Source organism: Chiloscyllium punctatum, chromosome 2 (assembly GCF_047496795.1).
Source record: "Chiloscyllium punctatum isolate Juve2018m chromosome 2, sChiPun1.3, whole genome shotgun sequence".
NCBI lineage: Eukaryota > Metazoa > Chordata > Chondrichthyes > Orectolobiformes > Hemiscylliidae > Chiloscyllium > Chiloscyllium punctatum.
The window spans coordinates 23,177,226-23,197,520 of NC_092740.1; the positions used below are offsets into that span (position 1 = coordinate 23,177,226).

The 20,295-nt window shown below is 44.6% G+C and overlaps 1 protein-coding gene across 2 annotated transcripts in view; it reads right to left on the reverse strand.

The window, feature by feature from the left end:
- Positions 1-20,295, reverse strand: part of glra3 (glycine receptor, alpha 3) — a 219,130-nt gene that overhangs the window by 118,899 nt on the left and 79,936 nt on the right. The gene's annotated exons all lie outside the window — the stretch shown is intronic.

Consider the following 20,295-nt stretch of genomic DNA (forward strand, 5'->3'; position numbering starts at 1 on the left):
GGAAGAGATGTGTATGGCAGGCTCCTCAGTGGCGGTTGTTAAGAATAACCCAGTTTATAAGTGGTAATGAGACCACATACAAGGACTGAGCCTTTTTCTGTTCTGAAAGGAGACTGGGCAAAGAATGTAGCACATACAAGGTAAGTCGATATTCAGATAACAAGTGGTTACTGAACTGGTTTTGATTGACAGAAACACAAGCAATTTCCCCAGGGCATTTTCTGCCCTTTTGGGCCCAGGTTTCTTTGCAAGGAACAGGAGAGAAGGATATTTAACCATGGAATGTCAGGCATGATGGGTGGGTTATGCTGATGGATATTTTCTGATCAATTATTTTTGTACGCTCATTGTTGTTTTTTCAACTAAGGAGAGAGTCTGGACATTTCCAAATGCCATTAACTGAATTTTCATTTGGTCTAAATGACATTCAATATCCTGAGGGCAGTCACTAAGTACAATATGACTTTAGATGCAAAACTGCTCCAATGCACTTGGTCTTACTCTTCCAGAGCACTGATTTGACTCTCTGCATTGCAACTTTCCACATTCACTTAAACAAGCAGACAATACTTCAGCTCTAGATCTTGTCTGAAGGACACCACCTCAGGCAATACAGGGAGCTTGCAGTGTTCTGATGTGGGTCTTGGACCTTATAACCCAGAGGCAGAAAGTGCAACATGAAGATGAATGACTTCATTAGATGCAGAGCCTCCTGTTTATTACGTACTGTCTACACTGCAATCCAGAAGTAAAGAACATGTAAAGCCACCACTTGTGGTGTACATAATCTAGGAGGTAGGGCTTTTGCCCGAAACGTCGATTTCGCTGCTCGTTGGATGCTGCCTGAACTGCTGTGCTCTTCCAGCACCACTAATCCAGTATTTGCTTTCCAGCATCTGCAGTCATTGTTTTTACCTCATTGATTTTAACCCGACTGCGAATCCTCTTGCAAGGATGCCTGCCTTGAAGAAGTTTTCCTCCTCTCTCTACAAGAATCTCAGGGAGTCCCTCTCCCACTGCAACTCCCAGGTCATTTCCTCTGCTCTGAAGCTCTTCAACCATGTCGTGGTTTTATTCCTGATGAAGGGCTTATGCCCGAAACGTCGATTTCGCTGCTCGTTGGATGCTGCCTGAACTGCTGTGCTCTTCCAGCACCACTAATCCAGTAGTGTGTACATAATCTAGTCCCAGCTTGGGACAAACAGTACTGCGGACCCATTCCTCAGTCTGCCTTATCTTTTTTTCTCTCTACCCAGAAGAGTTATCATGCAGAACTGAGTGGTCTTCCTACCACCAAAATCACCATGATGTTTTTCTTTTTTTTAACCAGTAACCACCACGAGTGGAAATACCTGTGCAGCCAATTGAACATTTACAAGCAAAGGCCACTACGAGAAATACAAACCACCTGCATCAGTTCTTTAAAAATTTAACCTACTATTATAATCAACCTGCTCAGAAATGATTTGGAGATGCTGGTGTTGGACTGGGGTGTACAAAGTTAAAAATCCCACAACACCAGGTTATAGTCCAACAGCTAGTGCTTCCAATTAAACTTTTGGACTATAACCTGGTATTGTGTGACTTTTAACTCTGTTCAGAGATGTTATTGCACACCTCTGAAGAAGGTGGGACTTGAACCTCCTGGTACAGAGGCAGGGACACTTCCATTGCACCACAAGAGAGCTCCCTGGCTCTGCTTTATAAAGGGCTTAGGTGATGAGTTCCATGCCATTTCCTGTTATCAAGGGAACTCATACTCAACAAACCACACATGGTGATTAATTTCTGGTCCATCCTGGGCCTTGTAGGGGATACAACACATGTAAATTCTCACAACCCCAGGACATCCCATACCTCAGAGTCAATTGAATAGCTCTGAATTCTGCACTCAGTGCTGTAAGACAGAAAAATACTGCAAGCATGATGCCAAGTGTGCAGTGAGCTCAATGGCACAATCATTTGTTTTGGTGATTCTAGCTGGTGCTTAAGTATTGACAAAGAATACTGAAAGCATTCTACTGTTTTTCCTCAAATCATGACGGGATCATTTTTTTACACTCACCTGGTTGGCAAGATTAGGTCTCTGCTTAATTTCCTCATTCAGAAGCTGACACCACCGATAGTGCAGTACCACTCAGCTGAGCACCTTGATTCTCTGCTCAAGCGTTTTCAGTGGGATTTGAATCTCTGAGGCAGGATTACTACCACAACACCAAAGCTAACATCTATGAGCACAGTTTATAAGATTGCTCAAACCAAGCATTCCTTGGAAGGTCAATTTCATGGTGGTTTCTGAGGCACTGTCATGATCTAGCCATGAAATACCTTCTATGCTTTGCATCAATTTAATGGACTTTTAAGTCTTTTTAGGTAAATGGGACATTGGACTGCTATCAGCTGCAAGATAATATTGGATTCTGAAACTGGCTTGTTACACATTACTTTATTTGCATTCTAGGTGACCTACAAGTGAATCCCATGGAACAATTATCAACACATTTGCACAATCAAATCCAAAATTGACTTCCAGCAAATTTTCAGTGCGATACTAAGAATAGCCCCAGAACAATGTGTGTCCCTCAAAATTGTGACTCAACATCAGCGGAAAATGTCAAGAATAAAATTTTACCACCTGGAGCAAAATCTAGTTTGGTGATGTTTGGAAAGGTTATCTCAATGGGAGCAGGGAGAAAGAGATTTCCATTCATGTTTCTCATGATAGACTCAAGATGGGGAGTTTTATCTGACCACTCCCTGAATTAATTATGTTTGTCTCAGATGGGAATCATAAGAAACAAGGAGTACGAGTCGGTAGTTCAGCCCCATGACCCTGCTTTTCCACTTAATATGGTCATCTTAATTTTCCTGCCTTTTTAAAAAAATTCATTCACAGGATGAAGGCTTGCTATTAGGCCAGCACTTATTGCCAATTCCTCATTTCCCAGGGGGCAGTTAAGAGCCAACCACATTACTGTGGGTCTGGAGTCACATGAAGACCAGACCAGGTAAGGATGACAGTTTCCTTCCCCAAAAGGACATTAATGAACCAGGTGGGCTTTCCCTGACAATCAAGATTGGATTCATGATCACCATTAGACTCTTAATTCCAGATTTTCCTTTTGCTATGAGTGAACTTTAATTTGAACTCTGTCATCTGGTGTGGTAGGATTTGAACCCAGATTCCTTAAACATTATCAGGGTCTGTGGGTTAACAGTGCAGCAATAATACCACTAGGCCATCACCTCCCCTACTCAGTATAAATTTATTCAGTGCCTACTGGACTCTGGAGCAGTGAGCTCCACAGGTTCACAACCTTTTCAGAGATGTCATTCCCTCTCATGCCCATTTCAAATCTGTCACCACCCATCCCAAAACTATGACCTCTCATTCTAGATTGGCCCACAAGGGGGAAACATCTTTTCTCTGTCTACTTTGTCAATCTCCTTCAGAATCTTCTTGAAAATATTACAGACCTGAAGCAGGAACCCAACCTTCTCTGGTGCATATTCACATTTTTCTGATGGTTGCACAATCAGATGTGATGATAATTCTGTTCCGAGGAGGCTATTGCATTTAAAGATGCTGCATGCTTCTATTTTTATCAGATTTATATTTCTGAACAAATATTGACTGTTTTTCCCAGGTTTCACACCTCCTTACGAAACCTCAGCGATCATCCATTCCTGTTTGATTTTAAGTCCAACTCTCAACCTTCACTGTGATCTGCAATTCTCTCCCGATCTGCTATTTCTTTCCTGATTCACAAATCTCGTGATCGCTTAATCTTCCTGAAGACTCTGCAAACAATAACTCTTGAGTCTTTGATTCTGCCTGCCCAAATCACCCCATGACCAATTCCCTAATTACAATCAATCTTCTCCTTAAGATCAACAATCCCAATGTCATCACAAGAGCTTCAATTCTTCCTTAATCCCTGATATCCCCAACCTATGAACCTCCTAACTATATCTCTAAAATCAAAACCTATCCATTCCTGAAGTTGTGGCCATGAGCCTCAGGATTTCCCAAGCAGCCTGACAGTCAGGTAAACTTGACAACTTGGCTTACTGTGAGGAATTTCTCAAAGAGATAATGGTTGGCCTAGAACTCCACAACGTTCAGGGAAATCAGCCTTTGGGCTTTCTGGCCAGCTATCTCATGAACTCTACAAGCAAAACTTTCAGCGTCAATAGCAGGTCAAGCAACTGGCACTGATATAGATTAGATTATTTACAATGTGGAAACAGGCCCTTCGGCCCAACAAGTCCACACTGACCCTCCGAAGAGCAACCCATTCCCCTACATTTACCCCTTCACCTAACACTACGAGCAATTTAGCATGGCCGATTCACCTAACCAGCACATTTTTGGACTGTGGGAGGAAACCCACACAGACACAGGGAGAATGTGCAAACTTCACACAGCCAGTTGCCTGAGGTGGGAATTAAACCTAGGTCTCTAGTGCTGTGAGGCAGCAGTGCTAACCACTGTGCCACTGTGCCGCCCAGAACTCTGAGCTCTGAAAAAAAGTCATATGAGATTTGAAACGTTAGCTCTGTTACTATCCAGAAATCAAGAGGTGCTATGCAGACTCGCTGAGTTTCTCCAGCATTCCCAGAAATTAGTCCATAAATAGTTACTGACTGATTTCTTACCTTCACAGAATATTCTAGTGCACTGAGCTGATTCTGTCAATGAATACTGCACCTAGAGTCATTCACCTGCCTTTTCTCTGGACCAGCGCACACTCTATCTTTACAGAATTTGCTCTTGAATGCCCCAGTCGAGCTTTGATGTGGAGATGCCAGTGTTGGACCGGGGTGGATAAAGTTAAAAATCACACACCACCAGGTTATAGTCCAACAAGTTTATTTGGAAGTATGAGCTTTCAGAGCACTGCTCCTTTGTCAGGTAACTGGTGGAACAATTATGCGATGCAAAATGAGACAGGCAGTTTGCGCACAAGGGACCACAAATAGCAAAGCGATAATTTATTTTGTGATGCTGACTCAGGGACCAATATTGATGAGGACATAGGGGAAAATTCCCCTCCCTTTCTTCAAAATAGGTCCAGTAGTTATCTGATGAAGGAGCAGTGCTCTGAAAGCTTGTACTTCCAAATAAACCTGTTGGAGTATAACCTGGTGGTGTGTGATTTTTAACTTTGTCCAGTTGTGCTTGCCTCTTCCATAGTGTGAGAAAATGCATTCTTGAACTTAATCTTTTCATCCGAAAACCTACACCAGCATTTCCTCCAAATGTTAACTGCACTCTGATCAAACCTGAGCAAGCCTCTATGATCATTGAGAAATGCCAAATAAAAGGTGAAGATAATTCAGAACCCTTTATACGGAAACTGCAATTAATTCAGAAATATATGTCTCAGACGGTGTGTAAAATGAATAATCGGGTAATTATAATAGGGGATATCAACTTTCCCCACATAAATTGGTATAGTCATTGTGTTAAGGGTTTGGAGGGGGGCTGATTTCTTGAAATGTATCTGAGGAAGTGTTTTTGTACCAATATATAGAAGGTCCAACAAGGGACAGCACAGTGCTGCATCTGGTTCTGGGGAAAAAAGCCACACAAGTATTTGATGTGACATTGAGGAACATTTTAGCTTAAGTGACCACAATACAGTATGGTTCAAATTTCTTCTGGACAAGTAAAGAGATGGTCTGCAAAAGACGGTTTTGATATGGGGAAGGCAGATTTGAGTACAATAAAGCAGGATCTAGCCACAGTAGATTACAAACAGCTCTTTGTAAGTAAGCCTACAGCAGAGCAATGGGGGGGGGGGGGGGAGGCATTCGAAAAGGAGCTGGGGAGAGTACAGGTACAACTTGCACCCTTTAGATGGAAGTGTAGCATTAGTAAGTTCAGAGAATCCTGGATGTCTCGGACAATTCAGGAACAGATGAGGCCCAAAGGGATCAATTCAGCATGGCCCGAGAGGAATATAGGAAGTGTGGGGGGGACTTAAGAAAGCAATTAGAAGAGCAAAAAGTGGAGATGAAAAAGGACTTGTGAACAGGATTCGGGAGAATCCTAACATATTTTATAAATACATTAAAGGAAGAGGTTAATTGGGAAAAAGTAAGGCCCAATTGGACCAAGGTAGACAGGCTGGAAGAACACAGCAAGCCAGGCAGTATCAGGAGGTGGAGAAGTCGATGTTTCGGGTGTAGCTCTTCTTCAGGACTGGGGGTAGGTGTGGGGGAAGCTGCAGATAAAGAGGGTGGCGGGGGCAGGGTGGTGAAGTGGGGATATAGGTGAAGACAGGTGAAGGATATGACCTAGTTGGTCAATGGGAAGAATGAATCTGGTTGTAGCTGGAAAGAGTGGAAGGGCGGGGGAGGGGCTGGGAAGGGAGTCAGGGAATGAGAAAGGAGATTATTTGAAATTGGAGAGCTCAATGTTGAGTCCCTTGGGCTGTAGGCTGCCCAAGCAAAAGATGAGGTGTTGGATTAGTGGTGCTGGAAGAGCACAGCAGTTCAGGCAGCATCCAAGTAGCTTTGAAATCGACGTTTTGGGCAAAAGCCCTTCATCAGGAATAAAGGCAGTAAGCCTGAAGCGTGAAGAGATAAGCTAGAGGAGGGTGGGGGTGGGGAGAAAGTAGCATAGAGTACAATGGGTGAGTGGGGGAGGGGATGAAGGTGATAGGTCAGGGAGGAGAGGGTGGAGTGGAGAGGTGGAAAAGGAGATAGGCAGGTAGGACAAGTCCACACAAGTCATGGGGACAGTGCTGAGCTGGAAGTTTAGAACTAGGGTGAGGTGGGGGAAGGGGAAATGAGGAAACTGTTGAAGTCTACATTGATGCCCTGGGGTTGAAATGTTCCGAGGTGGAAGATGAGGCATTCTTCCTCCAGGCGTCTGGTGGTGAGGGAGCGGCGGTGAAGGAGGCCCACGACCTCCATGTCCTCGGCAGAGTGGGAGGGGGAGTTGAAATGTTGGGCCACGGGGCGGTGTGGTTGATTGGTGCGGGTGTCCCAGAGATGTTCCCTAAAGCGCTCTGCTAGGAGGCGCCCAGTCTCCCCAATGTAGAGGAGACCGCATCGGGAGCAACGGATACAATAAATGATATTAGTGGATGTGCAAGTAAAACTTTGATGGATGTGGAAGGCTTCTTTAGGGTCTTGGATAGAGGTGAGGGAGGAGGTGTGGGCGCAGGTTTTACAGTTCCTGCGGTGGCAGGGGAAAGTGCCAGGAATGGAGGGTGGGTTGTAGGGGTGCGTGGACCTGACCGGAAAGGGGTGGGGAGAGAAATATATCCCTGGTGGTGGGGTCTGTTTGGAGGTGGCAGAAATGTCGGCGGATGATTTGGTTTATGCGAAGGTTGGTAGGGTGGAAGGTGAGCACCAAGGGTGTTCTGTCTTTGTTACGGTTGGAGGGGTGGGGTCTGAGGGTGGAGGTGCGGGATGTAGACGAGATGTGTTGGAGGGCATCTTTAACCACGTGGGAAGGGAAATTGCGGTCTCTAAAGAAGGAGGCCATCTCGTGTGTTCTGTGGTGGAACTGGTCCTCCTGGGAGCAGATCTGGTGGAGGCGGAGGAATTGGGAATACGGGATGGCATTTTTGCAAGAGGTAGGGTGGGAAGAGGTGTAATCCAGGTAGCTGTGGGAGTCGGTGGGTTTGTAAAAAATGTCAGTGTCAAGTCAGTCGTCATTAATGGAGATGGAGAGGTCCAGGAAGGGGAGGGAGGTGTCAGAGATGGTGCAGGTAAATTTAAGGTCAGGGTGGAATGTGTTGGTGAAGTTGATGAATTGCTCAACCTCCTCGCGGGAGCATGAGGTGGCGCCAATGCAGTCATCAATGTAGCGGAGGAAGAGGTGGGGAGTGGTGCCGGTGTAATTACGGAAGATCAACTGCTCTACATAGCCAACAAAGAGACAGGCATAGCTGGGGCCCATACGTGTGCCCATGGCTACCCCTTTGGTCTGGAGGAAGTGGGAGGATTCAAAGGAGAAATTGTTAAAGGTGAGGACCAGTTCGGCCAAACGAATGAGAGTGTCGGTGGAAGGGTACTGTTGGAGACGTCTGAAGAGGAAAAAATGGAGGGCTTGGAGGCCCTGGTCATGGCGGATGGAGGTGTAATGGGATTGGATATCCATGGTGAAGATGAGGCGTTGGGGGCCGGGGAAACGGAAGTCTTGGAGGAGGTGGAGGGTGTGGGTGGTGTCTCAAACGTATGTGGGGAGTTCCTGGACTAGGGGGGATAGGACAGTGTCGAGGTAGGTAGAGATGAGTTCAGTGGGGCAGGAGCATGCTGAGACAATGGGGCGGCCAGGTTGGTCAGGCTTATGGATCTTGGGAAGGAGGTAGAACCGGGCAGTTCGGGGTTCCCGGAATATGAGGTTGGAAGCTGTGGGTGGGAGATCTCCTGAGGTGATGAGGTTCTGTATGGTCTGGGAGATGATGGTTTGGTGATGGGGGGGGGTGGGGTCATGGTCGAGGGGGCAGTAGGAAAAGGTGTCCTCGAGTTGGCGTTTGGCTTCAGCAGTGTCGAGGTCAGTGCACCAGACTACCACTGCGCCCCCTTTATCCGCAGGCTTGATGGTGAGGTTGGGATTGGAGCAGAGGGATTGGAGGGCTGCGCATTCTGAGGGTGAGAGGTTGGAGTGGGGGAGGGAGGTAGACAGGTTAAGGCGGTTAATGTCCCAGCGACAGTTGGAAATGAAGAGGTTGAGGGCAGGTAATAGGCAAGCGCGGGGTGTCCAGGTGGATGCAGTGTGTTGGAGGTGGGCGAAGGGGTCCTTGGAAGGTGGGTGGGAGTCCTGATTGTGAAAGTAAGCTCGGAGCCGGAGGCGACGGAAGAATTGTTCGACATCACGGCGTATATTAAATTCATTGATGCGTGGACGGAGGGGGATGAAGGTGAGTCCTTTGCTGAGGACTGATCGTTCGTCCTCAGTGAGGGGGAGGTCTGGGGGGATGGTGAAAACTTGGCAGGGCTGGGAGCTGGGATCTGGTGTGGGTGTAGAGCTGGGAGTGGGGGCGGAACCTGTAACTGGAGTGGGTGTGATGGTGGGGGAATGGGGGTGGAGTCATGAGCAGGGGTAGTGTTCCCCTTGGGGTTCTGGGGGATGGGGATAGTGACAGTGGGGACTGTGGGGGGCATGTCAGCAGAATGCAGGTGAGTGGCGCTGGTGGGGGCGGAAGTGGTGGTGACCACGGCAGTAAGGGTGGCGGAAGTCACTGAGCATGTGGCGTCAGCGATGATGTGAAGGGCAGAAGTGATGTCAGGTGTGATGCATGAGGAATTGTGAGGGGTGGAAGTGGAAAGATGAGGTGTTGTTCATCCAATTTGTGATTTGGTTCATTGTGGCAATGGGGAGGTCAAGATGGTTATTTTGGAAAGGGAATGGGAAGGGAAATTAGAATGGGCGGTGATGGGAGGTCAGGTCGGCCCCTGCGAGCCTGGCTGAGATGCTCAGTGAATCGTTCTCTAAGTTTACTTTCTCTAAGTTTCTCTCTGAGAAGACCTCATAATCACTGGTAACAGTCTCCAGACGGATACTACAAACCCACAGACTCCCATAACTACCTGGACCTCACCTCCTCCCACCCAGTATCCTGCAAGAACTCCATCCCATTTTCCCACTACCTCCGCCACCGCCGCATCTGCTTGGAAGAGGAGACATTCCACTCCCAAGCATCCAGATGTCCACCTATTTTGAGCAACGTGCTTTTCATCCCTCTGTCATCCAGACAGCCCTCCACCACACCACCTCCATTCCCCATTCCACTGCTCTACACTACCCTCCCAACACAATAAAGACAGAGAACCCTTATCCTCACCTAACACCCCACCAGTCTCCGCATCCAACGTATCATCCTTAAACATTTCTGCCAACTCCAACTGGACCCCACCACCAAGAACATCTTCCCCTTCCCACTCCTCTCTGCCTTCCATAAGAACCGTTCCCTTTGACAGTCCTTAGTTTGTGCCACTCTCCCCACCAAACACCACCCCCCCAACCCTCGAACCCCCAGGTACCTTCCCCTGCAAATGGAAAAGATGCAAAACCTGCTGGTACACCATGCCCTCACCTCCATTCAGGGCCCCAAACAGTCCTTCCTGGTGAGACAGAGGTTCACCTGCCTCTCTTCCAACCTAGTTTACTGCATCAGGTGCTCCCAACGTGGTCCTCTCTACATCAGAGAGACCGAATGTAAACTTAGGGAACGGTTCACTGAGCATCTCAGCCTGGCTCGCAGGGGCCGACCTGATCTCCCAGTCAGCGCTTCATTTTAATTTCCCTTCCACTCTCTTTCTGACATGACCACCCTTGGCCACCTCCATTGTCACAACGAACCAAACCACAAATTGGAGGAGCAATACCTCACCTACAGCCCAGAGGACTCGACATTAAGTTCTCCATTTCAAATAGCCTCCATTCCTTCCTCAACTGCTTTTCCAGCTCCTTCCCCGCCCTTGCACTCCTTCCATCCACCAACTGGATTCATTCCTCCCATTGACCAACCAAGGTCGTACCCTCTGCCTGTCATCACCTATCCCCACTTCACCACCATTTGTTGCTCCCCCTCCGCCCAACCCCAGTCCTGAAGAAGAGTTACATACAAAACGTCAACTTCTCCACATCCTGATGCTGCCTGGCTTGCTGTGTTCTTCCAGACTCCTGCCTGTTTACTTGGATTCCATTTTCTTTGTCTCTAACCAATTGGATCAAGGGGCAACCCGTGTGCAAAGCCACAGTTTATTGAAAGGGTGTTAAATGAATACTCCTCTTCAGACTTCATTCTGAAAAAGGAGAACAGCGGTATGGAATTCAGGAAAAGGGACAGTGAGGAACTTACACAGTTTGACATGGGAAGTGGGCAGGTATTGGAGGGCTCTGTCAGGCTTGAAAACTGACAAATCCCCTGACCCAGATGAACTGCATCTCAGAATGCTGTGGGAGGTGAGGCAGGAAATTGCAGGGCATCTGACAGGAATGCTTAATTCCTCTTCGGCCATGGGGAAGTTCCAGAGGACGGCTTAGGTGGTTCAACTTTTTAAGAAGGTTGTTCAAGAAGAATCAGGAAATTACAGACCAGACTCTCACATCAGCGGTAGGGAAACTACAAGGGAAAATTCTGAAGGAGTAAATTAATACTCATTTGGAAATGCATGGGTTAATTATGGATAGACAGCATGGCTTTGTCAGAGGGAGGTCATGCTCAACAAATTAGTTAGGATCTTTTGAAAATGCAATCAAGTGTCTGGATGAGGGAAGTTGATGTAGTTAATATGGATTTAACAAAGGCTTTGACAAGGACCCATATAGAATACTGATTGAGAGGGATAAAACACAGGGAATTCAGGGGAACCTGGTAAAATGGATCATAAACTGGTTGAGTAATAGAACAAAAGTGTAGAGGTAAAACGTTATTTGAGTGACTGAAGGCTGGTGTCTAGTTTGCGTACCACAAGGATCAGTACTGGCACCATTATTGTTTGTTATGTACATAAATGTTTTAGATGATAATATGGGGGGACTCTTAAGCAAGTTTGCAGATGACACCAAGATTGGTGGAGTGGTAATAGTGAAGAAAATGGTTGTAGTTACAGGGAGATACAGATGGGTTGGTCAGATGGCAGACCAGTGGCAGATAGTACTTAACCCTGATGAGTGCGAGGTGATGCACTTTGGAAGATGAAAGATGAGGAAGCATTTAATGAATGGGAATTCACTAGATATTTCAGAGAAACAGGGGGATCTTGAAGTAATTATTCACAGATCCCTGAAGTCAAAAGAACACATGAATTGTATAATTAAGGCAACAAATGGGACACTTGCTTTCATCAGTTATGGCATAGAGTATAAGAACAAGGAGGTAATGTTGGAGTTGTACACAGTGTTGGTTAGGCCACAGCTGCAGTACTGTGTGCAGTTCTGGTCACCACACTACAGCAAGGATGTGAAAGCACTGCATGGGGTACACAGGAGGTTCAACAGGATGATACCTAGAATGGAGAAATTGAGCTATAAAGAGAGACTACATCGGATTGGATTGTTTTCTTTAGAGCAGAGACACCTGAGGGGGAACATGATGAGGTGTATAAGGTTATGAGGGGTATGGACAGGGTGAATAGAGAGCAACTGTTCCCCTTGGTTGAAGGGGCAATCATGAAGGGGCATGGTTTTAGGGTAAGGAGGTTTTAGGCAGGAGGTTCAGAGGGGATTTGGTAAAAAGCCTTTTGCACTCAGTTGGTGGTGGGAATCTGGAAAGCACTGCCTAGGAAGGTCATGGAGTCAGGAAATCTCACAATCTTTAAAAAGCATTTGTTTGAGCACTTCAAATATCACAACATTCAAGGTTATTGGACAACTGCAGGAAATTAGGATTAGTGTTGTTTTAGTGGTAGTTATGTAGGTGCAGACTCGATGGGCTGAAGGGCCTTTTCTGCGCTTTATAAATCTATGAATCTATAACTCTCTCTGTGAATCCTAACAAGCAAGTTGATGTAAGCATGTTAATGAAAGATATTTAGGCATTACAAATTGACTGGAAAAAATACATTTTGCTCCAGGGTTAGCAGTTAACACTGCATAAGTTTATGTCCAGCTGATTTAGAAATTAAAATTCAGTTTAAAAAAAAGAAACAAAATTTTGTGGATTGAAGACCCATTCAGGGACATTATTTATTGAATGTGGGCATCACTGATCAGGTCAGCTTTTACTATCCATAGCCAATTAGCCTTGAATGGAATGGCTTGCTCAGCCATTGAAGAGACCTTTTAAGAATCAACCACACTACACTGTGTCTTAAACTATTTGTAGACCAGAGTAGATAAGGATGGCAGATTTGGGTTGGAGGATTTGAGCTATAGGGAGAGGTTGAATAGGCTAGGGCTGTTTTCCCTGGAGCGTCAGAGGCTGAGGGGTGACCTTATAGGGGTTTATAAAATCATGAGGGGCATGGATAGGATAAATAGACAAAATCTTTTCCCTGGGGTGGAGGAGTCCAGAACTAGAGGGCATAGGTTTAGGGTGAGAGGGGAAAGATAGAAAAGAGACCTAACGGGCAATTTTTTTCACACAGAGGATGGGTACATTATGGAATGAGCTGCCAGAGAAATTGGTGGAGGCTAGTACAATTGCAACATTTTAGAGGCATCTGGATGGGTATATGAATAGGAAGGGTTTGGAGGGATATGGGCTGGGTGCTGGCAGGTGGGACTAGGTTGGGTTGAGATATCTGGTCGGCATGGACGGGTTGGACCGAAGGGTCTGTTTCCGTGCTGTACATCTCTATGACTCTACTGAACAAGATGGGACTTTCACATCAATTCATGATCACCATTTTGAACATAGCTTTCAATTCTAGATTTGTTTCATGAATTGACAGTTCCACAAGCTAACTTGTGAACTCATATCACCACAACATTTGCCCAGGCTTCAAGATTACTAGTCCAGTGGCAGTTATCACTCCTCCACCATTGAAGACCTTATTCTGATACTTCTATGCAGTATTGAAGGAGCGCTGCACTATTGGAAATGCCATGTTTGGTATGAAACTTAAAACTGGCATCGAGAAAAAGGTATTCATGCATTTTACGTAAGGCTGTGAACTGGATCTGGCTGAGTGAGGAGTCTAGACCAGTTGGGACCAGTGCCAGCTGCTGCAGTGATGCCCTAAACATTGAAAATGCAGCCCATGGCCTTTGGAAAAAAGTTGGCAAAATTTTATTCATGGCAATTTGTGCATCGGCCTGTGGCAATACAGGGTATCACAGTATGTTTCACCACAACTAATTTCATTTCTGACACTTCTGCAACAACAAGCAACCCTCACTAAATGTGGATAGCAGCAGTAATGAGAAAGGGTGTGAAAAACAATTTGTTTTCCAGGTTGTCACTTTCGACATTATTGCTGGATGAAGTCATTTGAAAGTACAGAACTTAAGTATTCTTGAAAAAAAGACAACCTAGTGAAGCTTTAAATTTTGCATTCGTCAGGATGGAATTGCAAGAATACCATATGTCAAAGGGGAAAAATCAGTTTATATTGCATGAGAAGAAGGTGCTGACTTGTTAGCAAGTGGTAAGATTGGAAAAGGAATTTCCCTGGAGAAGACAACAGGGAACAATTGGCTGCCGAGCTACGTTTGAGTTCAAATGGACATGTGAACTTCAATTGGTCAAAGCAATACCACAGGGCTTCTGATCTTTGTTGAGCTGAAACAATGGTAGACATGTCCTGTCTCTTTGCAAATTACAAGGTCCTGAGTATGAATATGTTTGGTCTCCAGCAAACTAAGTGAGCCACATAGGTATGATTGATAGATAATCTTAAATTGGTTGATCATGTAATTCTCAGCATAGTCAGGATTGTTTAGTAAGTAGAACCCATTTACAGATTTAAATCTAATGTTGGATACAATTCTCTGAGTTTTATAAGCACTGGCTAGTTGCTTAGGGACAGTAACCTGACTGTTGTGAAAAAAATGAAAAGACATGCTATTCGATACAGCCAGTATCCTCTTCCCATGCACTATAAATTGTGTTTCCCTTTTAGACTCAGTAACCTGATGAGTGGAAGATGAAAAGCTTTGAAAGTATGTTTCTTTCTTGAGCAATGTTGTTTGGTATCTACAAAATAATTCTTTGAGTCAGATATTCAGTATGGAACCTGGGCAGCAGTTGAGACTTGATGAAATTGAATCTTCTGTGGTTTGCCCTTTGGTATTCACTGGACAATGAACAGTGGCTCAGTTGTTTGCACTTACTGGATTAGTAGTGCTGGAAGAGCACAGCAGTTCAGGCAGCATCCAACGAGCAGCGAAATCGACGTTTCGGGCAAAAGCCCTTCATCAGGAATGGAATCCTGATGAAGGGCTTTTGCCCGAAACGTCGATTTCGCTGCTTGTTGGATGCTGCCTGAACTGCTGTGCTCTTCCAGCACCACTAATCCAGTATTTGCTTTCCAGCATCTGCAGTTATTGTTTTTACCTCAGTCGTTTGCACTGCTCCTCACAGTCTGTGTGGAGTTTGCACATTCTCCTCATGTCTGTGTGGGTTTTCTCTGGGTGCTCCAGTTTCCTCCCACCATTAAAAGATGCGCAGGCTAGGGCGGGTTGGTCATGCTAAATTGCCCATAGTGATCAGGATATGCAGGCTAGGTGGGTTAACCATGGGAAGTGAGGGGTAACAGGGATAGGGTGCATGGGGGGGGGGGGGGGGGGGGGGGGTTGGGGTGGGGGGGAAGAGTGGAGGGTCAATGTAAACTAGATGGACTCAACAGCCTGCTTCCATGCTGTAGGGATTCTATGATCACATTCATTGTATTTCGAAGCTTAGGTATGACCAGTACATCATTCAAATAGAATGTACTTCAAGCAGTACAGTTAAAACACAGAACATTTATGCTCATCATAATGGAGAAGTAACATGTGCACAAAAAAAAGTGCTATGATTATAAATATATTGACTCATGTCGGTCTACTGCTTCCTTTAACCTATATTTTGTCTCTCATTTTCATCATTTTAGATTTTTGACTTTGTTCCTGTTCTCCACTCCCACCGACATGAAAGGATTACCATACATGCGAACAAGATCACTTCTAATCCTTTCACTTCTGTGCTTGCCATCTGGCATAATGTTTTCCTGTCAGAAGATGTTACGCTGGATAAGTAACACGTAAGACAATCTTAATTTTGATTTTGGAAAAAAAATCTGCGCACAGGTAAACAGCATTTGCTATCCGTTGTGGTGTCTCCTCAATATAGAGAAGAGCAAATGCATATTGGGTAATTATTTCACAGGATATCCTCGCTGATTCTGCATTCATGACCCACAAGTGCTAATCACTAGCTATTTCAATTCTCCACTCTGTCCTCAGACTCCTGAAATATTCATAGAATCATAGAGCTTTACAGCACGGAAACAGACTCTTTGGTCAAACCCATCCATGCTGACTAGATATCTGAAATCAATCTAGTCCCATTTGCCAGCACCAGGCCCATATCCCTCCAAACCCTTCCTGTTCATATACCCATCCAGATGCCTTTTAAATGTTGCAATTGCACTAGCCTCCACCACTTCCTCTGGCAGCTCATTCAATACATGCAGCACCCTCTGCGTGAAAAAGTTGCCCGAAGATCTCACCTTAAACCTATGCCTTCTAGCTTTGGACTTCCCCAAAGTCCAAGGAAAAGATGATGGCTACTCACCCTATCCATGCCCCGCATGACTGTATAAACCTCTAAAGTCACCCTTCCACCTCTGACGTTTCAGAGAAAACAGCTCCAGCCTATTTACATAGAACATAGAACATTACAGTTCTCTGAAACGTCAGAGGTGGAAGGGTGACTTTCGAGGTTTATACAGTCATGAGGGGTATGGATAGGGTGAGTAGCCATCATCTTTTCCTTGGACTTTGGGGAAATCCAAAGCTAGAAGTGCAGGCCCTTTGGCCCTCGATGTTGTGCTGCCCTGTCATACTAATCTGAAGCCCATCCCACCTACACTATTCCATGTACGTCCATTTGCCTGTCCAATGGCAACTTAAATGCACTTAAACTTGGTGAATCTACTACCGTTACAGTCAAAGCATTCCATACCCTTACTACTCTCTGAGCCTCTCCCTATAGCTCAAACCCTCCAAACCTGGCAACATCCTTCTACATCTTTTCTGCTCTCTTTCAAGTTTCACAACACCTTTCCGATAGCAAGGAGACCAGAATCGAACACAATCTTCCAATGTCCTCATTCCAGGGAATTTTTATTCTAATGAATTTCTGTTGAATCTTGAGGAACAGAACCTCTTGTTTCTTCACAGTGTCACCATTGAGATCAACAAATTAAGGTCATAGTTATCGCTCCAATATTTTTGGATTGCATTTGCTGCTAATGGTTCCCACTTTACCTTGATTCACCTTTTGTTTCTTCACATATGAACGTATCAATTCGGATCATGAGTACGCAACTTGGACCCTCAAGATTGCTTTGTCAGTTACTAGGATCGTGGCTGATTTGATTACTCCACATTCCCACCAACCCCCTTGCACCTTGCATCCCATTACATATCAAGAATTTATCTATCTCCGCTTAAAAATTATTCAAGGCCTCTTCTTCAATTGCTTATTTTGTAGCAGAGAGTTTCAAAGCTTCAAAAAACTTCTGGGAGAACAAAATGTTTCTTTGACTCTGCTTTAAATGGGCAACTCCTTATTTTGAAACAGCAACTCCTAATTTATGTTCTTCCAAAAGCAAAAACAGCCTTTCATGTGAACTCTGTCATGACCTCTCTGGATCTTATATGTTTCAATCAATTTGCTTCTTATTTGAAACATATAGGAGGACCCTAAGGGGATTTGACCGGATAGATGCAGAAAGGATGATGTAGTGGGAGAATCTAGAATAGAAAGTCACAGTTTAAAAATAAACGGGTACCCACTTAAAAAAGAGATGGGGAATTTAAATTCTCCCAATTGGTTTTAAGTCTTTGGAATTTGTTTCCCCAAATGGAAGTGGATGTAAAATTTCTAAATAGTTTTAAGGCAGACAGTTAGATTTCTGTCAAGAGTTAAAGCAGGCAGCATGTGAGGAGCAGGAGAATCGACGTTTCGGGCAAGAGCCCTTAACCTGCTGTGCATTTCCAGCACCACACTCTCGACTCTGATCTCCAGCACCTGCAGTCCTTACTTTGACCTTGGAGATAGATTCTTAATTATCAAGGTGCTCACCATATGAGGAGCAGCCGAGGACTCTGGGTCTGTACTCGATGGAGTTTAGAAGAATGGGGGGACGATCTGATTGAAACTTACAGAATACTGAGAGACCTGCATATAGTGGAGGTGGAGAAGATGTTTCCACTAGTAGGTGAGACTAGGACCCGAGGACACCATCTCAGAGTGAAGGATGTCCCTTGAGAATTGAAAAGGAATTTCTTCAGTCAGAGAGTGGATTAATCTGTGGAACTCATTGCCGCTGAGGGCAGAGGAACAGGGCAATCTTGGGATGTTGGTCTCCAAATCCTTGAAGGTTGATAGATTCATTAAGAAGGTGTACAGGGTGCTTGTCTCTATCAGTCGTAACATAGATTATCAGAGCAGGGAAGTCATGTTGCCCAGAGCTTTGATTCGGCTGCAAATTGGAATATTGTCTGCAGTTCAGGAAGGATGTGATTGCACTGCTGGGACTGCAAGGGAGATTAAAGGAGATGTTGTCTGGGATGGGGGATTTCAGCTATGAAGGAAGGCTGGATAAACCTGGGTTGCTTATTTTACAGCAGAGAATGCTGAGAGGAAACCTAACGGAAGTGTCTAAGATTATGAGGAACATGGAGAGGGTGAATAGAAAGCAATTCTTCCTCTTAGTTGAAGGGTCAATAATTTTAAAGTAAAAGGCAGGAGGTTTACAGGGCATTGGAGGATTTTATTTTCACCCAGATGATGGTGCAGGTCTGGAACGCACTGCCTGGGAAGATAGATGAGGCCAGAAATGTGATAACCTTTAAAAAATACTTAGATGTGCCACTTGAAGTGTCATAACATTCAAGGCCATGGGCCTAACACAGAGAAGCAAGGCTAGTAAAAGTAGTAGAATATTTATGGTGTTACAGACTAGATGGACTAAAGGGTCTCCTGTATATTGTATGATTCTATAACTCAATGAAAGAAATTTATCCCGCAGCCTCCAAACCTTTTGAATCACCCTACCACCAATCATGCTTTGCAGAAGGGTTGAACCAGGATGGTGAGGATGCACTGAGTTGACATCAGTTCTGGACTGTAGGATAATCTACTGTGCACTGTCATCTTATCTTCTGCATACTACTGATGGAAAAGCAACAGTCCAGTTGCTGCCATGATAAAATTTGAGCTTTTCCTGGTTTGTGCAACTCAATTTTTCATTACTTTCACCAAGTAACTTGTGATAGACTTCATATTTTCAAAGTTATTTTATACTAGATTCCCCGAGAAGCACTTAGATGCAATCTTATAGCCTTGGTCCAAACATAGACAAAGAGGTTGAAAATCAGCATTAAGGTGACAGTGACTGACCTCAACACGGATGCAGTGTTTGATTGGGTATAACATCAACAAGCAAGATGGAATCAATGAAAATTAGGAGGAAATCTCTTCTCTGGATGAAGTCATTCCTAACACAAAGGAAGATGGCTGAGGTTGTTGAAAATCAGTCATGATCAAGCCGAATAATGCCTAGTGGGCTGCTTCTACTCTTTATTTGTATGCCTGCAATTTACATGTATCTCCGTTAGGGCATAATTGCAGGAACTCCTCAAGTTTCTTCAGTTTCTCCTTCAGTGATTGCCTAAACATCATAACACTGAAGTTAAAGCTTCTCAATGGTGACTGCACAGTGTTCAAAATGACAATCTTCAGATACTGAAGCAGTTCAAGCTCCAATACTGCAAGGCCCGGACAACACTCATATTGGATTGAGCAGTGGGTTTTGTACCACAGAACTAGCAAGCAATGACCATCTTCAACAAGAGAGAGGCTAACCACTCTCCCTTGACATTCAACAGGCTGACCATCGTCAAATATCTCAATATCATTGTGACTGACCTGAAACATAAGTGGACTAACTACATCAACACTTTGACTAAAACAGCAGGTCAAAGGTTGGGTATTCTGAGTTGACTACCGACTCCCCAAAGTCTGTCCTCCCTCTTTCAAGGTATGGCTCAGCAGTGTGGTAGAATATTCTCTGCTTGCTAGGATGAGTGCAGCAACACCATTCGAGAAATCTGACAGAGTCCATGACTATCATCCCATACACATGCTTCAATTGGCCTGAAAGGGTTAATATGAAGTCTTTGTGTAGCTCTGATGTTACAAGGGAGACAGCCAAATAGACAATCATATAAGCATAATATTGACCAGCTCCACCCAGAGACTGTATATCAGTCTCTGGGAGGAGTTGGTCAGTATTATGCTATATAATTGTCTGTTTGGCTGTCTCCCTTGTAACCATGACTTAGTTCAGACATAATTTGGATCTATTAGGAGATATAGATACACCTCTTAACAAGTTTAATGTCATGAATCTGTCAAATGTTATGATGCTGTGTTCCTTATTTGTTCTGATATAACGTTACACAAATACTTTCTGGTTTTAATCTAATTTTTTGGCAAATTCCTATCGTGATGTAATTTCATGCTTCCTTTTGCATTCATAGGAACAGAAGACATTGCTTTGTTTGGGCTCGACTATTTCTCAATGAAAGATTCATGTTTTAATGACACATGCATTATTCTCTTGAATTGAGAAGCTCAAAATAAACAAATTAGGCTCATTTTATACTGTAAC